At 41.8% G+C, this 26,015-nt stretch overlaps 1 protein-coding gene across 1 annotated transcript in view; it reads left to right on the top strand.

Annotated features, from left to right (window-relative positions):
- Positions 1–1,737: 1,737 nt before the first annotated feature.
- The window catches only part of nck1.L (NCK adaptor protein 1 L homeolog), a 66,939-nt gene continuing 42,661 nt past the window's right edge, over positions 1,738–26,015 (top strand). The window contains exons 1-2 of the mRNA XM_018261783.2: positions 1,738–1,910; positions 19,573–19,609. The gene's annotated coding sequence lies outside the window, so the exon portion shown is untranslated. The remainder of the gene's footprint in view (positions 1,911–19,572; positions 19,610–26,015) is intronic.

Genomic DNA, 26,015 nt, shown 5'->3' with positions numbered 1-26,015 from the left:
CAGTCACACTCCCTTCCCAGAGACTATTATCCACTGTTACTATAGACACCATCTCTCCCTACTATACCTGCTATCCCACAGTCACACTCCCTTCCCAGAGACTATTATCCACTGTTACTATAGCACCATCTCTCCCTACTATACCTAGCTATCCCCAGTCACAGTCCCTTCCCAGAGACTTTATCCACTGGTTACTATAGGCACCATCTCTCCCTACTATACCTGCTATTCAGCTAAGTAATCACTGTTAAGGTTCTCCTACTTACCTCACAGACACTTCCAGAGACTATTATCCACTGTTACTATAGCCCCATCCCCTACTATACCTGCTATCAAGTCACATCCTTCCCAGAGACTATTATCCCACTGTACTATAGACACCATCTCTCCCTACTAACCTGCTGTATCCACAGTCACACTCCTTCCAGAGACTTTATCCACTGTACTATAGGCACGATCTCTCCTACTATACCTGCATCCCACAGTCACACTCCTTCCAGAGACTATTATCACTGTATATAAATCCAGATATCACAAGTCACTCTCCAAACTATTCCACTGTTACTTGCACACCCCTTATGCTTCCACAGTCACACTCCCTTCCAGAGACTATTATCCACTGTACTATAGGCACAATCTCTCCCTACTATACCTGCTATCCACGGCACATTCCTTCCCAGACTATTATCCACTGGTTACTATAGGCACCATCTCTCCTACTATACCTGCTATGCCACAGTCCACTCCCTTCCCAGAGACTATTATCCACTGTTACTATAGGCACCATCTCTCCCTACTATACCTGCTATCCCACAGTCACACTCCCTTCCCAGAGACTATTATCCCACTGTTACTATAGGACACCATTCTCTCCCTACTATACCTGCTATCCCACAGTCACACTCCCTTCCCAGAGACTATTATCCACTGTTACTATAGGCACCATTTCTCCTTACTATACCTGCTATCCCACAGTCACACTCCCTTCCCAGAGACTATTATCCACTGTTACTATAGACACCATCTCTCCCTACTATACCTGCTATCCCACAGTCACACTCCCTTCCCAGAGACTATTATCCACTGTTACTATAGGCACCATCTCTCCCTACTATACCAGCTAATATCCCAGTCACAGTCCCTTCCCAGAAGCTTCTGGTTCCAGTACCACAGCAGGTACCACCACACCTAATATTTCAGCATAAGTAAAATCATAGTTAAGGTTCTACACTATTTTTACCTCACAGACACATCAGGCAGCTGAGTCCTCCATGCCCTGAGCTATAATAACAATCTATATGGTGACATACGAGTGAAACACGAGCTCCCGCAGCCCTCCCTGAAGTATTTTAATATGCCATTTCTAAATTCTACGCATGCGCACGTCCCTCAGCTCCTGACGTCAGTGAATTTGTCAAGTAAGAATAATATAGTAATATAAAATGGCCAGATGATAAATGTCACTACCAAATAGGCTCATGTGTAGTTTCTCCAGCCGTGCCTCACAGGTCTTTGTCTTTCCTTGTGATTTCTAGGCTGAAAATAAAAGCGCCGCGGGCGAAGCACAATATCATACGGCAACAATTTTCCAGTAGTACAGCAGGAAAGCTGCGCATGCGCTGAGGTGCAAGTATGCCGTCAGTACATTTTTTCTTTGTAGTGGGCGTGGCCGCAGAGTGAAGTATGACGACGCTTTGGTTGTGGCAAGGAAAGGAGCAGCGGTTCTTGTACGTGGGCGTGACCAGGGCTGGTAGGCGGAGCTAGGTGGTTTCTGATGCCTGGCCGGAGAGGTGGAAGCTCGAGGCGGTTGGAATCTCTGTGAGGACCGTGTGGCTGAGATCTGTGCTGGGGCTCATGGTGGCAGGCTCTGGACGCGCGCTTTCTATACCCTGCTGCGCTGCTTCTCTCAGGTGAGCTGCCTCGGGCTGTCAGGGCGTTGTGAGAGGAAGTTACAGTGGGCTGTATGGAGGGGAGGGAGGGGGTCGTGGGAAAGGGAGAGGCCTGCTGCTGGGGAGCTGAGGATCATTCACATGATTGTCTGTGGAGACCTGGAATGTCACACTCGCTTCCCTCCAAGCTCTTACATGCTACTATTCCCAGCATTCTCAGCTAGCAGCACTTTAGCTGGGTAACCCGGCTCAGCGTCTATACACCCGGGCTGTTGCTGAACCACAGCTCTAGCACTTTGATATTAGTGTAGAGTTAAAGAGACAGTGTTCACTTTAACACTCCCCTTGTAGAAACTCTGCTCAAACTACATTCTATCATTTGCATTAAAAAAAAACTATATTATATATGGTAATGAGCTCTGTGTAAACAACTCCCTCCCTTCACACTATTTTTGTGGCTCTTTTCAGGGTTATTTTAAGCAGATGTCTGAGATGGGTAGAGGGTGTAGCCCCATAATTATATTATTTACCTTGCAAGAACCAGGAAGTTACAAACATGGAGTGGCTGCAAAATGTATTCATCTTAAGCAAGTGGTGTACTGGCCCTTTAAGTAACTGCAGGGTTGCACGTTTGGAATCCCAGTTATGAAGAAGCAACAAGCCTGTTCTCTAATGCGTTACCTGCATTTTATGATAGAGATCACTCGCGCTGTTGTCCCTTATAGGCCCGCGTCATGCAAGCGCCCATCGATCCCTAGCTAAGCATAAATTAATGAAATTCGGAAGGATGTGAACTGAAGCATCACCAATTGGTGGTGCAGGAGGCCATCTGAAGCCTAGTCGAATGCTTTTAGTTTAGTTGTTGGCATTTTTGTAACCCTGCATTCACTTACTGTACATGACACCCATGGGATGCCAAGTTTGTGGGTTTGAAGCTGTTGTTGATTTAAACTCTCACAGTCCCATTCACTCCCCCTTTCCTAGAAGAACATATACTAAAAATGCTGTTGAATTCTCCGGCCCTTGTGTACTACTGCTTGTAGGAAACCGGTAGTAGGTGAGTTGTCATGCTGTCAAAGATTTTAGTACAATCATGTGGACTTGCCCATGTGCCATTGCTCTTGCGTGCCATTCATTCCTATAACGTTTACAGTTTTAATACAGAAGAATGCCTTAATAGGGTGGTTCACCTTTGAGTTAACGTTTAGTATGTTCTAGAATGGCTAAGGCTAATTCTAAGCGACTTTTCAATTGGCCTTTTTTACTTTGCCTTCTTTTCCTGACTTTCAAATCGGGGTCACTGACCCCATCTAAAAAAACGAATGCTCTGTAAAGCTGGACATACATCCGCTTGTCTGTCGACATCGCCAAATGAGAGGATCTTTCCCCAGTATGCCCACCAATGTCAGGGTTATATCGGAGTAATCCAAACATTCGGCCCTAGGGCCGAACGATCGGATTACAACGAGGAGCATTGGGCGGTCGGTGGAAAAATGAAACCTTTCCGATCGATATCATGGGCAGATATCGATCAGGAAGACCGGTCTGAAGCCCCCATACACGGGCAGATTAATTGCCGAATTGGTCTAAAGGACCACCTTTAGGCTACAAGTTTATTGTTATCGCTACTTTTTATTACTCAACTCTTCTATTCATATTCCAGTCTCTTTTTTTCCAAACAGTGCATGGTTGCTATTGTCATTTTGACCCTAGCAACCAGATTGCTGAAACTGCAAACTGGAGAGCTGCTGAAAAAAAAAGCGAAATACATCAAAAAACATAAAAAAATTGAAAATTGCAAGTTGCCTCAGAATATCATTCTCTACATCATACTAAACGTTAATTCAATTTAATTTGTTTGTAAAGTTGATTCATTTTTTGGTTTTCCTACTTAAAGGTAATGTAATACCAAAAAATGAAAGTGTTTTTGATATATTGAAAATATATGTACTGTTGTCTTGTGCTGGTAAAACTGGTGTTTTTTGCTTCAGAAAAACTACTATAGTTTATGTGTAGCCATGGGGGCAGCCATTCAAAGCTGAACAAGGAGAAAAGGCACAGGATACACAACAGAAAGCAGAAAAGCCCAGTAGTATACAATGGGATTCTTCTGAATGTTTCTGTTATCTACTGTGTATCCTGAGCTTAATTGGCCGCCCATATGGCTACACAGCAGCTTGTTTATATAAATTATAGTTGTAGAAATGTAGATCTGAAGCAAATACACCAGTTTTACCAGGGCAGCAGTACTTTATATTTTAATTCCATTATACCCCTTTCAGTTTTTGGTGTTACTGTTAAATGAATGGGTCAGCGCCTGTTCTCCTTCTTTGTTGCCCTGGTGTCTGATTAGGCAGCATAGGTGTGCTGAAATTAAATAACATTGCCCCCGTCATTTAAGGCAATGTATTCATCAGTTACAGTCCATTCATTGGTTCTTACCCAAGTGGAAGCGCCATGCCGCCTCCTCTCTGGCCAAGTGGCTCAGAATCATGGGTCTAAGAAGGAGCGGGGCCATAGGACTCGTATTCCGGACAGATCAATGACTGTTCAGTCATTTTTACCCATTCAATGTCACTTAATAAAAGATTTTTGCAAAGAGCGGTTTCCCACAGGGAGTCATTTATTGACGGACGCAGCAGCCTTTGTGGTTGCATGAAGCAGGAAGCAGTATTGCAGCGCAACTGAATTACACAGCAGAAAGCACTTCATAAAGGAAGTGTTAGAGGAGGGGTGTCGTTACAGCTTGCTTAAAACCTTGTATATTTTGACCATGGAAACTGGCAGATTATTGTAAATGCACTTTAAAGGAGAAGGAAAGGCTAAAGTTAAGTAAGCTTTATCAGAAAGATCTATATAAATACACCAGTAAACCCTCAAAGTAATGTTACTCTGAGTCCTCTGTCAAAAGAAACGCCACATTTCTTTCTTTCTATTGTGTACACATGGGCTTCTGTATCAGACTTCCTGTTTTCAGCTTAAACCTCCAGGGCTAGGGCTTGAGCATGCTCAGTTTGCTCCTCTCTTCCTCCCTCCTCCTCTCCCTGCTGTAATCTTAGCCCAGAACTATGAGTGAGCAGAGAGAGACTCAGGCAGGACGTGATGTCACACCAAGCTAATAGGGCACCTGCTGCAGCTATCCTAAAGAAACGAAGAGCTTCTAGAGCTGTTTACTCGGGTACGGTAAAGCATTCTGCAGAATAAATACTTTTATACCTTGCACTATTGTGGCTAATATATTGGCAATAAAAAACCTTCTCCTTTAATGAATCCATACATATGATTTTTGCGGTATAAGGGTAATATAATGTATTTTAAGCCAAAAAAGATGTAATAAGAGACAGCAAGAGAAAGGCCAGACAATGATCATCAAATACTTCCACTTGTCATGTGACTGATCCTAAAACTGCAGTCTGTTAGCTATGTGAAAGTTTTTCCATAAATGTTTAAACTTCAATATTAGAAAAACAGTCACAAAAAGTCTTTATTTCGGGGGAACTATCTGAAAACAAATAAAATGAAATAAGTAATGGAAGGTTAACCCCTTTAAAGGAGAAGTGTCTGTGGGCTCTGAGCAGCTGTTGAGAAGCTAAGCTTAGGGGTCGTCACAAATTATCAAGCAGAAAATGAGATTGGTCTTTAATATAAGATTATGCTACAGGACTGATTATTAGATTCTCATGCTAGTTGCACTGGTTTCTGTATTAATTACTAATTCACCTTATATATGTATTGCTCATCTTTCTATTGAGGACCTATCCTAGTCATGTTCCAGTCTCTTATTTAAATTAATGTATGGTTGCTAGGGTAATTTGAATCTCTAGCAACCAGATTGCTGAAAAGAAATTGCCAACTGGAGAGCTGATGAATAAAAAGCTAAATAACTTAAAAACAACAAATAATAAAAAATGAAAACCAATTGCAAATTGCCTCAGTGTATCACTCTCTACGTCATACTAGAAGTTAGTTCAAAGGTGAACAACCCCTTTAATACATTTGTGTTCTACAGGATCTAGTCTTCTGATAGACTTCTGGTTTATTTTTAAATACTTTGACAGATATTTACACATGACAAAGCAAGAAGCTATCTTGTTTAACCTGATCAGATTTCAGTTTACAGCAAATGGCATTATTCCTGTCTGTAATGGGACTGTTTCAGTATCGCTTAAATATACACTCAAGAGCAAACTATGGTAAAAAGATATACTGACACTTGACTCTCTTTTATGTGTTTACCCTTTTGCCTGACAGGTGAAACACTAAAGGAATATTGGTTCCTGGTATTCTTGTGAATGTGTTAGGACAGAGACACACTATTTAGGGAAATTAGTCGCCCAGTGACAAATCGCTTCTTCTTCAGGCGTCTAATCTCCCCTAATCTCCGGCTAGAATGTAAAATGCCGGGGGGATGGCACTTGGAACGCTTCATTTTCCATTTTTGCCCAAAGTTGTCTCACGACTACAAGCAATCTGAGTGCCATCCTGCCGACGATTTACATTCTAGCCAGCGGGCTTCTCCACACTGAAATAAGAATTTTTCTAAATGCAATCAATAAAAAAGTCTGTATAGTTTCTGAAATAATCAAGTTTATCAATAAAAAAAGTCTGTATAGTTTCTGAAATAATCAAGTTTATCTTTACTATTCCTCTCTCAGTATCTGTTTCTCTTCATTCTGTTTTCATGCAGGAGTTGAGCGTCCGATATTCATTGACAGTTAGATTCAATATATCTTATAGGGGGGCTCCCTTTCCTAGCTGATGTATTAGAGCTCACTCAAATAACTGATTCCAGTACTAACAAAATCTAACAAAATAACTGCCTTTTGCGCAAAAGTACAGTGCACATGATGTCGGGTGATATTAGTAGAGTGAGCTCGAATACATCTTCTAGGTAAAAGGAGCTAGCCCCCCCTCCCGGGTGCTCCTCAAAAAGAGCGTGTATAAATGTAATTAGGAGCACTCACGGGTATCGTGAAATAGAAGTTTTACAGACCACCCCACATCTATATAAATAAATATATATATATATATATATATATATATATATATATATATATATATATATATATATATATATATATATATATATACCTTTTTGTAGTTCAGCAACAGCACTCACGTCTCAATCTCTGTGTGTGTGTGTGTGTGTGCGTGCGTGGTGCAAGTCCAAAGCGAGGTTTCCGGTCTTCCCTCAATATGTAGTATCAAGAAATGGACAGCACTCACAACTTAATGCAGAAGAATTATATTGTGAAAATCGAATACATCACCATATATGTAAACATTCTGTAGCGACGTTTCGAGCCAAGTTTGGCTCTTTCTCAAGCCATGTGGACAATAGTAACAATGGATACCATTGTCCACATGGCTTGAGAAAGATCCAAACTTGGCTCGAAACGTCGCTACAGAATGTTTACATACATATATATATATATAGATATATAGATATATAGATATATATATATAGATATATAGATATATATAGATATATATATATATCTCTGTACAAAAGTAGAGTGGAGCACTTAACCCGTCCGTGACTTAGTCCACTTACATGGACAAATTATATATACAACAAAAAAGTCCAGACCAATTCAAGGTGAAGAAAAAATGAAATTTTACCAGAATAGTCACCTAGGAGTTCCTTGTCCATATAAAGGCTTCAGGAGAAAGGCTGACTGCTTTTCTATAGGTCATAAGATATCGGCATTAAAAAAGTGTCTCCTTATGTGATGGATATTTCTAAGGTGTAATTCATTTTAAATTTTTTCTCTAAATGGAATATTTTCTTTCACACCTGTTCTTTTTTGCCTAAAACATCTCCACATTCTCTGAGATATGCTGCTTGGCCCATTCACAAGTCAGCCTTCATGCTACACAATATATATTTTTGATGGCTTTACTAGCCGAGTAAAACAGTGATACATTCCCATGTTCATTATATGTTTCCATTCAGTAGTTATCACTTGGTAATGAAGTGCAGTCGTACATGCAAGTTAGTAAAACTCTCATAGATCTCTTGGAATTTGATGTCACGCTGTTTCAACTTGTTTCATTTTTAATATGGGGAAAATGATGTTGTCAAATCCTCTTGGTTTCAAAAGGATAATTTTCCATCACTGGAGGAGACTGAAGAAAAGAATAAATGTATTTGCAAAGCTGTTGGCAAGGGCTTCTCTCCAGCTGAGATTTTTGCAGGCTTACTTTTATTTAATCTTTTGGGAATTGTGGGAGCTGCATATTTTCCAGTGGGGGGTAACACATATAGAACAAGTGGAAAAATCTAAAAGGGGCAAGTCAGCCATTTTTTTTTTTTTGGTTTGTTTTATCAAAATTCACAGGTTGAGCTGCCTTTTTTTTATTCTAAATACACTGTGACTATTATCCCACTGCTACTATAGGCACCATCTCTCCCTACTATACCTGCTAATATCTGACAGTCACAGACTCTTCCCAGAGACTATTATCCCACTGTTACTATAGGCACCATCTCTCCCTACTATACCTGCTATCCCACAGTCACACTCCCTTCCCAGAGACTATTATCCACTGTTACTATAGACACCATCTCTCTCTACTATACCTGCAATCCCACAGTCACACTCCCTTCCCAGAGACTATTATCCACTGTTACTATAGACACCATCTCTCTCTACTATACTTGCTATCCCACAGTCATAGGGGTAAATTTATCAAAGAGTGAAGTTCCGCCACTAGAGTGAAATTCCACAGCTCTCCATTCATTTCTATGGGATTTTAAAAGGCGTATTTATCAATTGGTGAAAGTTCACCCTTTGATAAATACGCCTATAAAAATCCCATAGAAATGAATGGAGAGTGGCGGAATTTCACTCTAGTGGCGGAACTTCACTATTAACTTCACTCTTTGATAAATATACCCCAGTGTCCCTTCCCAGAGACTATTATCCCCACTGCTATTATAGGCACCATCTCTCCCTACTATACCTGCTATCCCACAGTCACACTCCTTTCCCAGAGACTATTATCCACTGTTACTATAGGCACCATCTCTCCCTACTATACCTGCTAATATCCCACAGTCACACTCCCTTCCCAGAGACTATTATCCCACTGTTACTATAGGCACCATCTCTCCCTACTATACCTGCTCTCCCACAGTCACACTCCCTTCCCAGAGACTATTATCCCACTGCTACTATAGACACCATCTTTCCCTTCTATACCTGCTAATATCCCACAGCCACAGTCCCTTCGCAGAGACTATTATCCACTGTTACTATAGACACCATCTCTCTCTTCTATACTTGCTAATATCCCACAGTCACACTCCCTTTCCAAAGACTATTATTCCACTGCTACTATAGGCATCATCTCTCCCTACTATACCTGCTATGTCACAGTCCCTTCTCACTATTATCCCACTTTTATTATAGGCACCATTTCCGACTACAAACTAATAAAACCCCTTCCCAAGGTCTGTTATCCCCACTGACATTTTGAGTGCTAAATACAGCTCTGGTTGGTACCATTTTGCCTTTCCCCACCATCCATTTGTTTCTTTAGCTTTGTTGCTTTAAAGGGGTTTTCACCTTTAAATTAACTGTTAGTATGATGTAGAGAGTGACATTCTTTTTGCAATTGCAATTGGTTTTCATTTTTTATTATTTGTGGTTTTTGACTTATTTATCTTTTTATTCAGCAGTTCTCCTGTTTGCAGTTTCAGCAATCTGGTTGCTAAGGTCCAAATTACCCTAGCAACCATGCATTTATCTGAATGAATTTCATTCCTTAACCAGCAAGTGTATTTTTTTAGTTGTAGTATTGGTGTGTAGGCGCCATCTCAGGTCATTTTGCCTGATCATGTGCTTTCAGAAAGAACCAGCGCTTTAGGATGGAACTGCTTTCTGGCAAGCTTTCGTTTCTCCTATTCAATGTAACTAAATGTGTCGCAGTGGGACCTGAGTTTTACTACTGAGTGCTGTTCTTAGATCTACCAGGGAGCTGTTACCTTGTGTTAGGGAGCTGCTATCTGGTTACCTTACCATTGCTCTGTTGTTAGGCTGGGAGGGGTGATATCACTCAAACTTGCAGTATGAGTGTGAGTCAAAAAGTGTGACTGTAGTTTATCAGAGCACAAGTCACGTGACTGGGGGCAGCAGGGAAACTGACAATATGTCTAGCCCCATGTCAGATTTCAGAATTAAATATATAAAAAAAATCTGTTTGTTCTTTTGAGTAATTGATTTCAGTGCAGAAGTCTGCTGGAGCAGCACTATTAACTGATGTGTTTTGAATTTTTTTTATTTTTCCTATAAAGAAGAACCACCCCTTTAATGAGTCTGTATCAGGCTGAATGTTGGCGGACTCATGCCGATGTGAGGGTGCAGAAAATTTGCATTGCCCAGAAAGTGCAAAACCCCCACAAAGATCAAAACTTTCATGTAGCAGGAAAGGAAGGCCGACATTGATCTGGACTTTTCAGAGGAAGTGAGTCAAATAAGGAAAAAGAAAAATAACACATTCCTTGAAAAAAAAATCAAACTTATTTGAAATGAGTCAAACACATTTAAATTTAAAGCAAAAGGGAAAATACTGGTAGAAAAAAAAATAACATGTTTTTCATCGTAAATTCCAAATCAAATTGGAAATTCCGATTTTATTCAAACTGTATAAATACAAGAAGGATATTCATTGCCTAATGCTTTGTTCAGAAGTTTTCTGAGTTTTTGACAAACCAAGCATTTTACATTTTCTCAGAGACTACCTCTGACCTCGGTTAAAAATTAGATCCAATTTCTAGGAGCAGTCGTTTGTACTTTTTCTTTTCTCCCCCCCTCCTTCCCCCTTAAGTCTTATGAAAACGGCAAGAATGAAAATGCCCAGAAAGTGCTGAAATTGACCAGTGTGGGAGTCGGAAGGAAGTTCTCTAATTAAGCCACTAAAAAGCATTACACACGATAACTCCTCCAAGAAGGAGAAACCGTGTAAGTGTTATACTGTACTTTGAACATTTGGTGGAAGTTGCACTAATCCCTCTGCTTTTAAAAAGAAACTATTCACAATGTAGACTTCCTGCTGTCTGTGTCTCTTCCTACAGAGCCGTGAAACAAAATGAAGACAAGTTATTTGGTTGCCAGAAGTATAAATGATTTGTGTGTAGACCTATGCACTGTGTCCTGTAACGTTGTGGCTACTGTACACAAATGTGTGCCCAAGGCAGAACACCATTTACTACCTGTTAAGCCTTAATGTGAGGGTTTAAAGGAACAGTAACACCAAAAAATGAAAGTTTTTCTTAAAGGAAAACTATACCCCCAAAATGAACACTTAAGCAACAGATAGTTCATATCAAATTAAGTGGCATATTAAAGAATCTTACCAAACTGGAATATATATTTAAGTAAATATTGCCCTTTTACATCTCTTGCCTTGAACCACCATTTTGTGATGGTCTCTGTGCTGCCTCAGAGATCACCTGACCAGAAATACTACAACTCTAACTGTAACAGGAAGAAGTGTGGAAGCAAAAGACAGAACTCTGTCTGTTAATTGGCTCATGTGACCTAACATGTATGGTTTGTTGGTATGGTTGTGAGTACAGTGAATCCTACGATCCCAGGGGGCGGCCCTTATTTTTTAAAATGGCAATTTTCTATTTATGATTACCCAATGGCACATACTACTAGAAAAGTGTATTATTATGAAAATGGCTTATTTACATGAAGCAGGATTTTACATATGCGCTGTTTTATGCAACATCTTTTTATAGAGACCTACATTGTTTGGGGGGTATAGTTTTCCTTTAAACAAGAATGAAAGTCTGTTTGCACTTGGGTGTGCCAAATGTTAGGCACCCCCCAAGTAATTATATTGACTTACCTACAAGAAAATACTTCAGCAGCACTCCGATTATGGTGAAAAAATTGGTTTCGAGCGACGTTTCGAGCTTTTCCAGCCCTTTATCAAGCTTGATCAAGCAGTATAAACAAAAAGCCGAACTTTAACTAAAAAGTCGGCTATTTGGTTCTACTGCGCATGCGTTTGCCAGGGGAAATTTGAAGAAAGAAGAAGATCTCTCTGTGATGCTCGCTAGAAAAACCCCGGGCCAGGGTTTTCTGCTGATAGGAGCACTGCCCGGGGTTTCAGGTAAGTCAATACAATCACTTGGGGGTGCCTAATATTTGGCACCCCCAAGTGCAAACAGACTTTCCTTCTCCTTTAAGCAATGAACATATAGGGGCAGATTTATTAAGGTTTGAGTTGTTTTCCACAGAAATTCGAGTTTTCAAATTGATTTTTTGGTCAAAACTCACATTTTTGGGTTAAAAAACTACATTTTTTCAAGATTTATTATACCCTAACCTTGAAAATAGCTTGAATCCGAAAATACAACATCTAAAACCTGTCGAGGTCATGAAGGAGTCAATGGCAGAGGTCCCTTGAATAATTTGAAGATGTTCATAGCCTTCACGATGTTCTAGTTATTTTTGGAGGGTATGACCTGAAAACAGGTTCAGTGAGTTTTTTTTTTGTTTTTTTTTGTGCTGAAAACTTTTGAGATTTTTTCGGTTGTTAACCTCAAACTCGCTGATTCTAGTTTTTCCCATTAGAGTTTTTTTTTAAATTAGAAACCATTCGAATTGTGTGTGATAAATAACCACCATAAATTACTGTTAAAGCATGCACTGTGTGTTTGCTTCAGAAAGACTACAATAGTTTATATAAACAAGCTGCTGTGTAGCCAGCATTCAAAGATGAAGAAAAGAGAATAGACACAGGTTACATAGCACATAACAGATAAGACCTATCCAATACAATGTCTGTTATCTGCTATGTAACCTGTGCTTTTTTCCCCAGTGTGAATGGCTGCCCTCATGGCTACACAGCAGCTTGTTTATATAACCTATAGTAGTGTTTCTGAAGCAACCTCACAGCTTTTACAAGTGCAGAGCAACAGTACATTATATTGTAATTACTTTGATACACTTTCAGTTTTTGTTGTTACTGTTTCTTTAACAAATAATCCTATGGACAAGCTGGTGCCATTCATTTTTTATATGTGTAACTTGGCTAATAAGTTGCCTAATATATTGGCAATTTATTCAGCAGCAATGTACACGGCTTTGATCTTTTCACACAGTTTGTGTTCTCCCAAAATCAAAGACAAACTGTAAAAGTAACAGGTTATGGGTAAGTTGCAGTCTTGCAGAATAGTCCAGGGTGGTGCTAGATACACACAACTTTTTAGTAGCAGCAATAGTAATTGAAGTGTTACATGGAATATTGTAGAAGGGAGGTTTAGTTGAGAGTCATTAAAAAGGATTTGGATAGACCTCTTAAGTTTGATGGGAGGTAAGATGTATGGAGGACCTAGATTGGGGACCATTTATAAGCAATTACTATTTACAATTGATTCAGGAAGCAACTTTGCATTAGTGAAGGGTTTGACAGTGGAGAGGCAGTAGTAGCTGCTGTGGTGGTGGAGATTTAGGGGCAGAATTACTAAACGGCGAAGCGACTAACTTTGCATTTCAGTAAATTAGCGTTGTTTGAGCGAATTTTCTCCTTGCGAAGTGTATCGATGGGTGTGAAGCCGTCACTGGCAAATTTTCGCCGGTTAGTGAATCTGCCCCTAGTTCTTTGCTAATGTCATTCTTCCCTGTATGTCTGTACCCATGGCATTGAGTGGAAAGTAAAATAGTTCTTGAAATATTGACATAAACCGCATAACTGCATGCTGAATTCCACGTGTGCATGTGGCATACTTTAGCTCAAAGCATGCTATTTTTGTCAGTTTGCTTTGTGTGTAGGAATGTCCATTACAACTTATTCAAGTTTATGTCACAATGAGATTAGTTACAGCTGCCAGTGAGGTTTAGGGTCACTGTACATGGCACGTGATTTTCAGCCTATAAAATGTGTATTTCAACCCCAAAACCACCTTTCATCTAAATGACAGTTGCATGGAGAGTTAATAAGACATTTCTGTGTGGTGTTGCTTTGTAACATTGGGGTTAACCATTCAAGTTGAAATAGGGCTAAACAGCAGATAACAGATAAGCTCTGTAGAATACAATGGGTTGAGTTCTAAGGGTAAGGGCAGATTCGGGGACATTAGTTGACCCGGCAACAAATCGCCTCTTCTTCGGGGCGACCATCTCCCCGAACTGCCTTCCCCTACCTTCCCGCCAACTATAATGAAAAATCGCCAGTGGGATGGCACTCTGGGCGATTCGTTTTCCAAAGTCGCCCAAAGTTGCCTCACGAGGAAACTTCGGGTGTCTTCGAAAAACAAAGCGCCGTAAGTGCCATCCAACTGTAGAGTTTTCATTATAGCCGGCATGAATGTAGTTCGGGGAGATTGTCGCCCGAAGAAGAGGAGATTTATCGCCGTGGTGACGAATCTGCCCGTGTGCCCTTACCCTAACAGGATACTAATCCCATTGTTTTCTATAAATCTCACCTGTTCTGTAACGTGTCATTTAGCCCTCCTTCAATTTAAATGGCTGCACAGCAACTTAAAGGGGTTGTTCACCTTCAAGTTAACTTTTAGTATGATATTGAGAGTGACATTCTGAGACAATCAGCAATTGGTCTTAATTTTTTATTATTTGTGGTTTTTGAGTTAATAATTAAAGTTTGTATTCAGCAGCTCTCCAGTTTGCTTGTTCAGCAGTCTGGTTGCTAGGGTCCAGATTACCCTAGCAACCATGCATTGATTTGAATAAGAGACTGGAACATGAATAGGAGAGGATGTGAATAGAAAGATGTCATAAAAAATAAATGTGTAGCCTTACAGAGCATTTGTTTTTAGATCGGGTCAGTTACCCCTATTTGAAAGTTGGAAAGGGTCAGAATAAAAAGGCAAATAATTCAAAAACGATCTAAAATAAATAATCAAGACCAATTAAAAAGTTGCTTAGAATTAGCCATTCTATAACATACTAAAAGTGAACTTAAAGGTATGTTAATGTTCCTTTACATTTGGGGCTATTGCCAGGGAACTTAAATGCCATTTAGTATTCTTTATTAACGCAACATCTTTCTCTGGATAAAACCTCTGTGATTGATATCCTCTTGTGACCTGATTTGCATTTATTTTGGGGTAATCGCAACTACCCACTTAAGATGCCTAAGAGCAATTACATTTTGTTAACTCAGCCCTAGTGGGAGGGGAGCTGTAATATGAAGCATATCATCTGTTCAGCTTTGGATATGGACACCATCAGTGTGTAATGGGTGGGGTTTTCCTTATCCACCACAAAATTGCTTTTCTCCAGCAGCAGCAGCAGCAGCCTGCTATTAATTAACTGTGTGAATTAGCCATTGAAAACAACGTCTCCCTTTTTCTCCTAGTTCAGAAGGTTAAACTGTGTTCGCATACATACGCACAGACAAAATTAATATGGTTTATTTTGTTAGCATTGCCACTGGGGGTGTTGCCGGTTTCTGCCTAAATCTGCTAGTACTTCTAATAATTGTTTTGTCCAGTTTATTAAAAATAAAACTCTAATGAAATTCACCGGTCGTATAGTTTTGTGATGTGCTTTTAAAAAAAAAAACATAAGATGCAATTTTTTATTTCCTCTTGGTAATACATGCATGGGATTCGTTATCTGGAAACCCATTATCCAAACCCGTTATCCAGAAAGCTCCAAATTAAGGAAAGGCTGTCTCCCGTAGTCTTCATTATAAGCAAATAATTCACGTTTTTAAAAATGATTCCCTTTTCTCTGTAATAATAAAACAGTAGCTTGTACTTGATCCCAACCAAGAAATAATTAATCCTTATTGGAAGCAAAACCAGCTTATTAAGATGCAGATTTTACTGAACGCCAGACTTGCCTTCGCCACCTCAGACCAGGCGAAGTGCAATACAGTAGATAGGACTTCCTCCAAATTGAAAAATTTTCTAAGTCCCAAAAAAAGCTATCGTCTTTTCATTTTTTCAGGGTGATAGGCTGCATAAGAGGGTAATTTTTTTTTTTGGAGGGTAACCGGCTTCCCCCCTACATTTCCTAACATATGGCACCTAAACGATACACTGGGCTCATGTGTAGGGCAATATACCGTATATACTCGCGTATAAGCCGAGTTTTTCAGCACCCAAAATGTGCTGAAAAACTCGACCTCGGCTTATACGCGGGTCATACACCAATCCCTCACCGGATCCCTCACCTCCCTCTCCCATATATACTCCGTATATACGCCAATCCCTCACCGGATCCCTCACCTCCCTCTCCCATATATACTCCGTATATACGCCAATCCCTCACCGGATCCCTCACCTCCCTCTCCCATAGCGCATCAGGACTCTGTGACTGACTGTCACGATCGCCGCCCGGAGCAGGTCCAGGAGGGAGGTGAGGGATTGGCGTATATACGGAGTATATATGGGAGAGGGAGGTGAGGGATCCGGTGAGGGATTGGCGTATATACGGAGTATATATGGGAGAGGGAGGTGAGGTATATTTGAAAGAAAATAACCCCTACTTTCAGCACCTGGGTGTGTCATTAGTAACTCCTCACTTCATTAATATTCATAGGCTCACAAAATGGGGTGTGGGGACCAGGGCCCTTTTGTATAAAGTGTTGTGTTATTTCCCAGCACCCACTGCTAGCCCTGTATTCTATATGGATTATCTTCTCCCTACAGGAACCAGCATGGCAGCACCAACTGCTAAACAGGGGTTTATTTATAATAATGGGATTATTGGACCCCCTTCCCCCATCCAGGCCATATTCTCCTAGAAGAGTTTGTGACCAAAATAAGCAGAGGAATTTCAAAGCTCTTGCTGCGGACTGTAAACATTTACGTGTCCTGCACACTGTTGGGGCCGCAGAAGGAGCCTCGTATGTAGTTGCTGCATCTTTCCATCTCTCTGCCCCTGGTTGAGTTATAAGTTATTTTACTGTGACTGGTGTGCTTACAATTTTTTTTTTTTAAACTGTGGGCAGGCCTACCTTTCATTGTTATTCAGTGGGTGCAGGTACAGATTGATTTTCAATCAGCCCCTAGGCTTATACACGAGTCAATAAATTTTTCCAGTTTTCTTAGGTAAATTAGGTACCTCGGCTTATACACGGGTCGGCTTATACACGAGTATATACGGTAACAACTCTATTTTCTTTTAAGGTTTCCTGGGCTTGTGTAGTGTAATGTATTTGCTGCAACATATATGTCCATTCAAATTTAACTTCCCTCCGTATGCAAATTAGGCAACGCTAGCGCAACTTCGCTTTGCTTGGAGCAGTAACGCTAGTGCAACTTCGCCAACGTTTGCGCCCTGGACGCAACTTCGGTTTTTAGTGAATTAGCGTTGTCCTGGTGAACCTACACCTGGTAAAGTGTTGCAATGTGAGCAAAGCCGTCGCTGGTGAATTTTCGAAGGTTAGTAAATTTGCATCTCGGGAATCCGTGGCGCCGATGGCGGAGCCCACTCCAGCACGGTGTCTCGTTGTTGGTCGCAAGCTCTCGCAAAATTTCGGCAACTCGCCCGAAGCTTGTATCAGAAAAGACAATTTACTCACGTACTGAGCGCTGACCAAATCATGTCAAGGGACATGGGTACCCTGAGAAAGTGCCTGGTATAGAGGCACGAAACGCGTAGGATTTGTCTACACACCCACTGCATGTAAAGCACTGTATGCTGTAATAAAGCCATCACACTGCATGTGAAAGTGGGGACTGGGATTAATACAAGCCACAAAGTAAATGTACAATTACCAGATGGCAACACAATTAAAAAATAGATTGCTGCGCCTTCTATGGGACAAGCAAGTGGAAAAACGATTGCAAAGCTTGCATTCACATATACCAGTTATCATAATAATAATAAAGGCCTATAGGACATTTGCTGGTATTTTCTATGGCCAACTTTTCCCTCTGAAAGAAACACGGAGGTAATTACTACAATCCGATTTTATCTCATTATTGTAATAAACAAAGCTCAACCAAACTCCTATCCACAATTTTATCTAATTTATCATTATCATTTATCAAGTAATTTGAAAAAATCGGTTCTCAGAAAGACTATAAAACTGAGTGAAAACACGAATCGTATGACTTTTTTCTTTCTTTTTTTTAAAACTTTTCTCCCTAATCGCTTGATTTTTTTTTTTTTTTCAAGTTATTACGGAAAAACCCCAAATTTTTTTGGTTATCGGGCTAAACCCATTACACACCACACTATCTTCAAATTGGGATAGGATTATCTGCTATTGACTTGTACATAACCTAGACAGGTTTGAGATGCCAGAGGTTTTCGAATTCAGGCTTTTTGCCACATCGAGGTTTTGAAAAATTCAAGGTTTTTTTTTTTTTTCACGAAAAATTTAAGTTTGTTCCCTCCAGGAGTATGCAAGACATATGCAAGTAATTATCCTGTCCAGTTACGGATATCCGTGTTGTGGGGCAATAATCACACCATACCCAAGGTGATTGTTGGGCTTGCTTCTTAGAGATCACTCTTTGTTTCTGCATTCTTTCCCTAGTCAAAGGTGCTGAAGCAGTAAATTAAACTGTATGTCTTCCAACACCTTGGGGCCCATTAATTAACAATCACATTTCAATTTTTTTCCACAAATCTCTAAAAACTTCTGGCTTTCCTATTTTCCCCCCCAAAAAGCTCTAAAAATTCGAGGTTTATTAAGTGTAAAAACCACAAATAGAAAACTTTGCCAGGTAAAAGTTGTCGAGGTCCTGAAGAAGTCAGTGGGAGCTGCAGTGATCCTATTGGGCCGTTTTAAATCAGTTTTCTAGGTTTTCATAGTTTATTTGGCTAGGAATTGTCTGAAAAACTTGAGTTTTTTTGAAATATTCGTATTTTTTAGAGCATCGTTCAGCTTTATTTCCATTGGTACTTTTTTTCTTTGGATTTTTTAATAAATATCATGAGATTTGTATTTAGAGAAAGCGAATTTAGTAGTGGTTTCAATCCTCTAAAATGCGACCTCTGCCTCCACATGTCTGTGCACCTTAAAGGGGTGGTTCATCTAAGTTATCTTTTAATATGTTATAGAATGCCCAATTCTAAGTAACTTTTCATTTGGGCTTCATTATTTATTTGTTATAGTTTTTTTTAATTATTTGCTGTCTCTTTCTCACTCTAACTTTTAAATAGGGCTCATTGATCCTCCTATCTAAAAATCGAATGCTTTGTAAAGTTACACATTTATAGTCATTGCTACTTTCTATTACTCGTCTTTCTTTTCAGGCCCTCTCCTATTCATATTCCAGTCTCTTATTCAGATCAATGCATGGTTGCTAGGGCATTTTGGACCATAGCAACCAGATTGCTGAAATCACAGAATATCAATCATACTAAAAGTTAATTCAAGGGTAAACAACCCTTTTAAGTTTGTTTGAGGCTTGAGGGAAAGTAAAAATGTAAATTATTTTTAACCCTTTATTTTGACAGCCACAATGCCTCTCTCAAAGCTCACTAGTATTTTCAGTTTGACCTATTGTCCATGAGCAGAATTTTTCTTTGGTTCCTGATTCACATTTGCTAGTAAGTCTTTAAACAGACACAACTTGCTAAGTTTTTTTCCTGCTCAATAGCATGCTTTTTGTACAGGTCCGTAGAGAATAACTCACCTTATTTATGCAGTGTGATGCATTTAAAATAAATCCTGTACTTCCAAACCCTTTACTGTAACTTTCCTCCTAGTAACATCTTGTCCTTTTGTTTATTTCTAGATGGATTTCTTTCCCATGAAGAAGTGAGTTGGATAAGGTATGAAGAGATACTTTATAAATTTATTTGATTTTAATATAGTGAGCATTTTTCAGTGTTCATTAAAAATGAATGATGCTAACTTTTAAGGGAACTGAAAGCAGACCCAGTGATTGTTGGGCAGTGTCTGTAACTCTTTGTATCTTTATGTCCTGTCTATCATTGACATTGGTAGTACTAAGTCTGCATTCTTTAAAATTAAGGGGTTGTCATCTTTAAATTAATTTTCAGTATGATGTAAAGATGTATATTCTAAGACAATTTGCAATAAATGTAATTTATTACCCTACCATGCATTGCTTTGAATAAGGGGCTGGAATATGAAAAGGAGAGAGATTTTGGCATAATGTGAGATTACAGAGAGAACATGACAAAATATCCCACAGTCTCCGGAAGCTATGCTGCTGAATCTTTACGGAAAACTTTCAAACAATTATTTAGAATTTCTGACGTAATGCTTAACGATTGCAGACTTTTGATTGCTAGAAATTGGAAAAAACAAGATGCCCCTAGTATTACCCAAGTACAAAGAGAGGTGACCAGCAATTTAGAATATGAAATAGCGGTGCCTAGGAGTTTAGGAGGGAAAAAACTGTTTTGCAAGCTCACAAACTTTGGATGTCTAAGGTCAAAATCTAGTTTATATACAGTTTATATGTATTGTATGAATTGTAACTACCCTGAGAGACATACAGATGTAATAGAGGTTACTACCTTTTTTTTGTGTGTATATTCTTTTGGTTAACCAGGGCTGTCCAACTGGAGACCCCCCCCTTTATGTGGCCCTCCTCCACACAAGTCTGCCTGCTGTGTCTGCTTACCATATGTAAGGTTTACAAGGTGTCACTACAGAGATGAACTGGCCCCTGCATTGTTTAAACATCAAATACAGACTAATCCCCTGTATTGTTCACACCTATGATCCCCCTGTATTGTTCACACTTGTGACACCTCTATTGTTCACACCCCACAGCCCTGTACTGTTCACACCTGAGACCCAGAATGAAACTGCCCACATTGTTCACCTGTTCACACTTTATACAAAATGCTAATGGGGCCCCAGCACTGTGTCACTGTATGTAGTACATATTAGACTGGTCCTGATTTTCCTGTCTCCTGCTCTGTTCTGTTTTCCCTATGCTCCCTGTGTGTGTCATACTTTGCTTGCTCTTTGCACCCTGTCTTTGCCATGCTCTGCCTTACCTATGATCCCTATGGAACATAAGTCTGGTATTTGTTCTGCGGGTTTGTTAGCATTTGAACATTATTGTTAGGGGCCCCTAAGGTGTTTAAAGGAGAAGGAAAGCCCCAGGGCGCAAAACCCCTCCCCCCCTCCCGTGTATTGCCCCCCCCTCCCTCCTCCCCCCTGGCCTACCCCTCCCGCTGGGCAAATGCCCCTAACTTGTTACTCACCCCTCTGCGCAGGTCCTGTCCACGGAGTTCACAGTCGCCATCTTCTCCCACGCGCGTCTTCTTCCTGCTCTGACCGGCGTCTTCTGGCGCATGCGCAGTAGGAACAGGTACCGGTACAGCTCTATTGCGCATGCGCCGAATGTCACGAAGTTTTCCGATTTCACTTCGTGACATTCGGCGCATGCGCAATAGAGCTGTACCGGTACCTGTTCCTACTGCGCATGCGCCAGAAGACGCCGGTCAGAGCAGGAAGAAGACGCGCGTGGGAGAAGATGGCGACTGTGAACTCCGTGGACAGGACCTGCGCAGAGGGGTGAGTAACAAGTTAGGGGCATTTGCCCAGCGGGAGGGGTAGGCCAGGGGGGAGGAGGGAGGGGGGGCAATACACGGGAGGGGGGAGGGGTTTTGCGCCCTGGGGCTTTCCTTCTCCTTTAATCATATGCTGGGGTACTGTATTATACACAGGGAAGGAGGAGGTATATGGATTTAAGGGTATGCCTTAAAGGGGAAGGAAACCTAGTTGGCGCAACCCCCCCCCCCCCCGTGTGTTGCCCACCCTCCCTCCTCCCCCTGGCCCCTAACTTGTTACTTACCCTTCTGCGCAATCTTCTTCCTGCTTTGACCGGCGCATGAGCAGTAGGAGCATTTCGCCGGTACGATCTACTGCGCATGCGCCAAAAGTACTTCGTGACTTTTGGCGCATGAGCAGTAGATCCGTACCGGCGAAATGCTCCTACTGCGCATGCGCCAAAACGCTGTTCAAAGCAGGAAGAAGATCGCGTGGAAGAAGATGTCGTCTGTGAACTCCCTGGACTGAACCTGCGCAGAAGGGTAAGTAACAAGTTAGGGGCATTTGCCCAGCAGGACGGCTAGGCCAGGGGGGAGGAGGGAGGGTGGGCAACACACCGGAGGGGGGGAGCGTTTTTGCGCCAACTAGGTTTCCTTCCCCTTTAATATGACAACTTTTTCAAATATGAGTGGCATCCCTGCCAGTGCCAGGCCAAGGTAGTTTGGCACCCTGCTTCAATCAGCGCCCCCTGTTCTGCATTACCATTTCCTTCCTTATCCTGATGGTTTTTAAATAAAGAAAGCAAAAAAAGTACAACACTTCTTTATTTATATTACTACCCCCTGTACCAGCAAGCCCAGCAGCCATCCATAATACAGCCCCCTGTACCTGTGCCAGTAGCCATCCATTATACTGCCCCCCATACCTGTGCCAGGAGCCATCCATTTTACTGCCCCCCCATACCTGTGCCAGTAGCCATCCATAATACAGCCCCATGTACCTGTGCCAATAGCCATCCATTATACTGCCCCCCCATACCTGTACCAGCAAGCTCAGCATCCATCCATCCATCATACAGCCCTCCAGCAGCCATCATATTGCCCCCAATCTTTACCTGTGCCAACAGCAGCCAAAAATAAATCTGATCACATCATATTGCCCCCAAGTATTTATGTACCTGTGCCAGTGCCCAGCAGCAACAGCAAATATATGGCCCCCAAATCTGTACCTGCCTGTGCCAGCAGGAACTTCACACTTTCACATTAATATAAAGAATGTCTTCAGTTCAGTGCAACTGTAAAAGGCTGAGAGCAGCAAGCGCGAGCCACACCAAGCAGGCCGCCAGCTCTCTGCCACCCATTATTACTATTACTTGCTGGCAAGAGGGAGAAGGTGAAGGAGGGAGATTCCACCCGACTGAGTGACCATGATTACTGAAACAAATTATTAAATAAACGCTTGAAAAAATGAAGAAAAAAACCCCCATTAAAAGTGCGCCCCTCAATGATGGCGTCCTAGACAGCCGCCTACTCTGCCTACCCCTAGTTCCGGCCCTGATCCCTGCAGTAAGCACTAACCATCTGTTTTTTTGGTGTGCTATTAATGTCAGCATGGTCTTGTGGTAACACGGGTGTGGTTTAAAGTGGGTGTGGTCTAAAACAGGGAGTGGCTAACTCTGGCTTCCATTATCGGCCCTCCACCAAATATATTACAAAAATTCCGGCCCTCTGTATGATATAAATTGGACAGCACTGGTCTAGACAATTATATACTAATATAATGATTGTATTGTTGAAAACTAATAAAAGTTGTCATGAAAAAAAGAAAAGGAGAGGGTCTGAATAGAAAAATTTCAAAGTCAAAGTAAACTTTATTGTCATCTCAGCAGTATACGAATATACAGTGAGACGAGACGACATGGCTCCAGCTAGTACATATCACAAAAAGGCACTTAAAAATACACAATAAATATGTAAACATGAAATGTGCAATATATTGGCAGAAATTGGATATATACATGTGTAAACCTTTAAGAATTGTGCAAATAAATTAACATTTCACAAAGTTAAGTTCACAGTTCAGGTGTGTCTGGAATGTAGTGGGAGGGCAGGCAGTGAGCTGAGGAGTCTGATAGTTTGTGGAAAAAAGCTTTCACGCAGCCTGGTTGTTCGGGCTTTAATGTCTGCCGGATGGGAGCAGTGTGAACAGTCTGTGTGAGGGGTGTGTGGAGTCCAGTGCAATGCAGGATTCCTTTCTTACACAGCGCTTGTGGAAGATGTCCTGCAGTGATGGAAGAGCCGCTCCAATGATGTTGCCAGCTGCACTGACAGTCCGCTGTAGACTTTTCCGGTCAGCAGAGCTGGCACTACTGTACCAGCTCGTCGGGATGCTCTCTATCGTGCCCCTGTAGAACACTGTGAGGGTGGGAGGCGGAAGGCTGGCCCGTTTCAGTCGTCTTAGGAAGTGAAGACGCTGCTGAGCCTTTTTGGTGATGGAGGCGGTGTTGGTGGTCCAGGTGAGGTCATCAGAGATGTGGACTCCCAGGAATTTGGTGTTCTTTACTGTCTCTACCGTGGAGCTGTTGATGTTGAGTGGTGTGTGAGCAGGGAAAGTTCTCCTGAAGTTGACTATCATCTCTTTCGTTTTATCCACATTCAGTGACAGGTTGTTCTCACTGCACCAGACCGCCAGCTGCTGAACCTCATCTCTGTACGCCGACTCGTCGTTGTGGCTGATGAGCCCCACCACAGTTGTGTCATCGGCGAACTTGATGATGTGGTTTGAGCTGTGTCTAGCTATGCAGTCATGTGTCGGCATTGTGTACAACAACGGGCTGAGAACACATCCTTGAGGAGCTCCTGTGCTAAATCTGATGGTGCTGGAAATTGCACAAAGAGGTACTTAATCCCAGCTCTCTTAGTTTCCCACTCAGTTTTTGAGGGATGATGGTATTGAATGCTGAGCTAAAGTCTATAAACAGCATTCTCACATAACTGTCTTTCTTGTCCAGGTGAGTTAGTGAGAGGTGGAGTACAGAAGATATGGCATCCTCAGTTGACCTGTTTGGCCGATATGCAAATTGTAGTGGGTCCAGTGAGCGGGGAAGGGTGCTCTTGATGTGTGATATCACAAGTCTCTCGAAGCATTTCACGATGACCGCAACAGGGCGGTAGTCATTCAGGCAGGTTTCTTTGGCACTGGAATGATGGTGGTGAAGCATGTGGGGATGATCATCTGGCTTAGCGATGTGTTGAAAATGTCAGTGAAGACGTCAGCCAGTTGATCAGCACAGTCTCTGAGAACACGACCAGGAATGTTGTCTGGTCCGGCAGCCTTTCGTGGATTGAACTTGGTTAAAGTTCGCCTCACGTCGGCCGTGGGTAGACAGATGACTTGGTCGGTGAGAGGAGGCGTGGCTTTCCTCACAGGCTCTTTGTTTAGAGCGTCAAACCGTGCGTAGAACTTGTTCAGTTTCTCTGGGAGTGTGGCGTCTTCGTCACTGCTGCTCCGCACAGGCTTGTACTGTGTGACAGCCTGAATGACTTGCCATAAGTTGCGTGAGTCTTTTGAGTCAAAATGATTTTGAATCTTCAGTGTGTACTCCTGTTTTGCTTGGCGGATGGTTCGAGAGAGGTTGGCCCTGGCTATTTTAAGAGCAACTCTGTCCCCTGATCGGAAAGCAGCATCTCTCTCTCTCTCTAGTCGTGCACGAACCTTTGCTGTAAACCAGGGTTTTTCGTTGGCTCTCGTGATGACAGTTTTGGAGACAGTAACATCCTCAATGCATTTGTTGATGTAGCAGGTCACAGAGTCTGTGTACTCCTCCAAATTGATGGAGCCGTTGTGGGTAGCAGCCTCCCTGAACATGTTCCAATCTGTGCAGTCGAAACAGTCCTGAAGTGCTTCCACAGCTCCACTCGGCCAGACTGTGATGGTTTTTCTGGCTGGTTTTGTGCGTTTGAGCATCTATGTGTATGTGGGTGATAACATCACTGTCCAGTGGTCGGAGGAACGTATGTGGGCACGCGCGAAGGCTTTGTAGGCGCCGCGCACGTTAGTGTAGACTTTGTCCAAACAGTTCTCTCCCCTTGTAGCAAAGTTCACATGTTGAAAGAATTTGGGAAGAACCGACTTCAGGTTTGCGTGGTTGAAATCGCCAGCAACAATGATAAATCCGCCCGGGTCTGTTGTTTGAAGCTTGTTGATAGCCTTGTACAGCTCTCCTAGTGCCAGGTTAACATTTGAGCTAGGCGGCAAGTACACAGCTACCACTAGTACTGCAGTAAATTCCCTCCGCAGATAGAAAGGCCGACATTTAACAATTAAAAACTCCACTTGTGGCGAGTCACTTCAGCAGAGTTTGTGCACCAGAGTTTGTTGATATAGATGCACAAACCGCCACCTCGGCTGTTGCCGGACAATGCAGCGTTTCTGTCGGCTTGGTAGCAGGCTAGCTCGGCTAGCTGGATAGCCGAGTCAGCGATGTTTGTGTTTAGCCATGTTTCCGTTAAAATAAAGATGCAACAGTCCTTTATTTCTCGCTGGCTTGAATGCTGGAGCCACAGATGATCCATCTTGTTGTCCAAGGAGCGAACGTTCGAGAGCAGGATTGACGGTAGCGCTGGTCGGACTGGGTTAGCCTTTAGCTTGGTGCTAACCCCCGCACGCTTTCCACGCTTTTGTTTATGAGAGCAGCGCTTGCGT

Source organism: Xenopus laevis, chromosome 5L, assembly GCF_017654675.1.
Source record: "Xenopus laevis strain J_2021 chromosome 5L, Xenopus_laevis_v10.1, whole genome shotgun sequence".
Taxonomy (NCBI): Eukaryota; Metazoa; Chordata; class Amphibia; order Anura; family Pipidae; genus Xenopus; species Xenopus laevis.
This window is presented reverse-complemented; position numbering and strand designations above follow the sequence as displayed.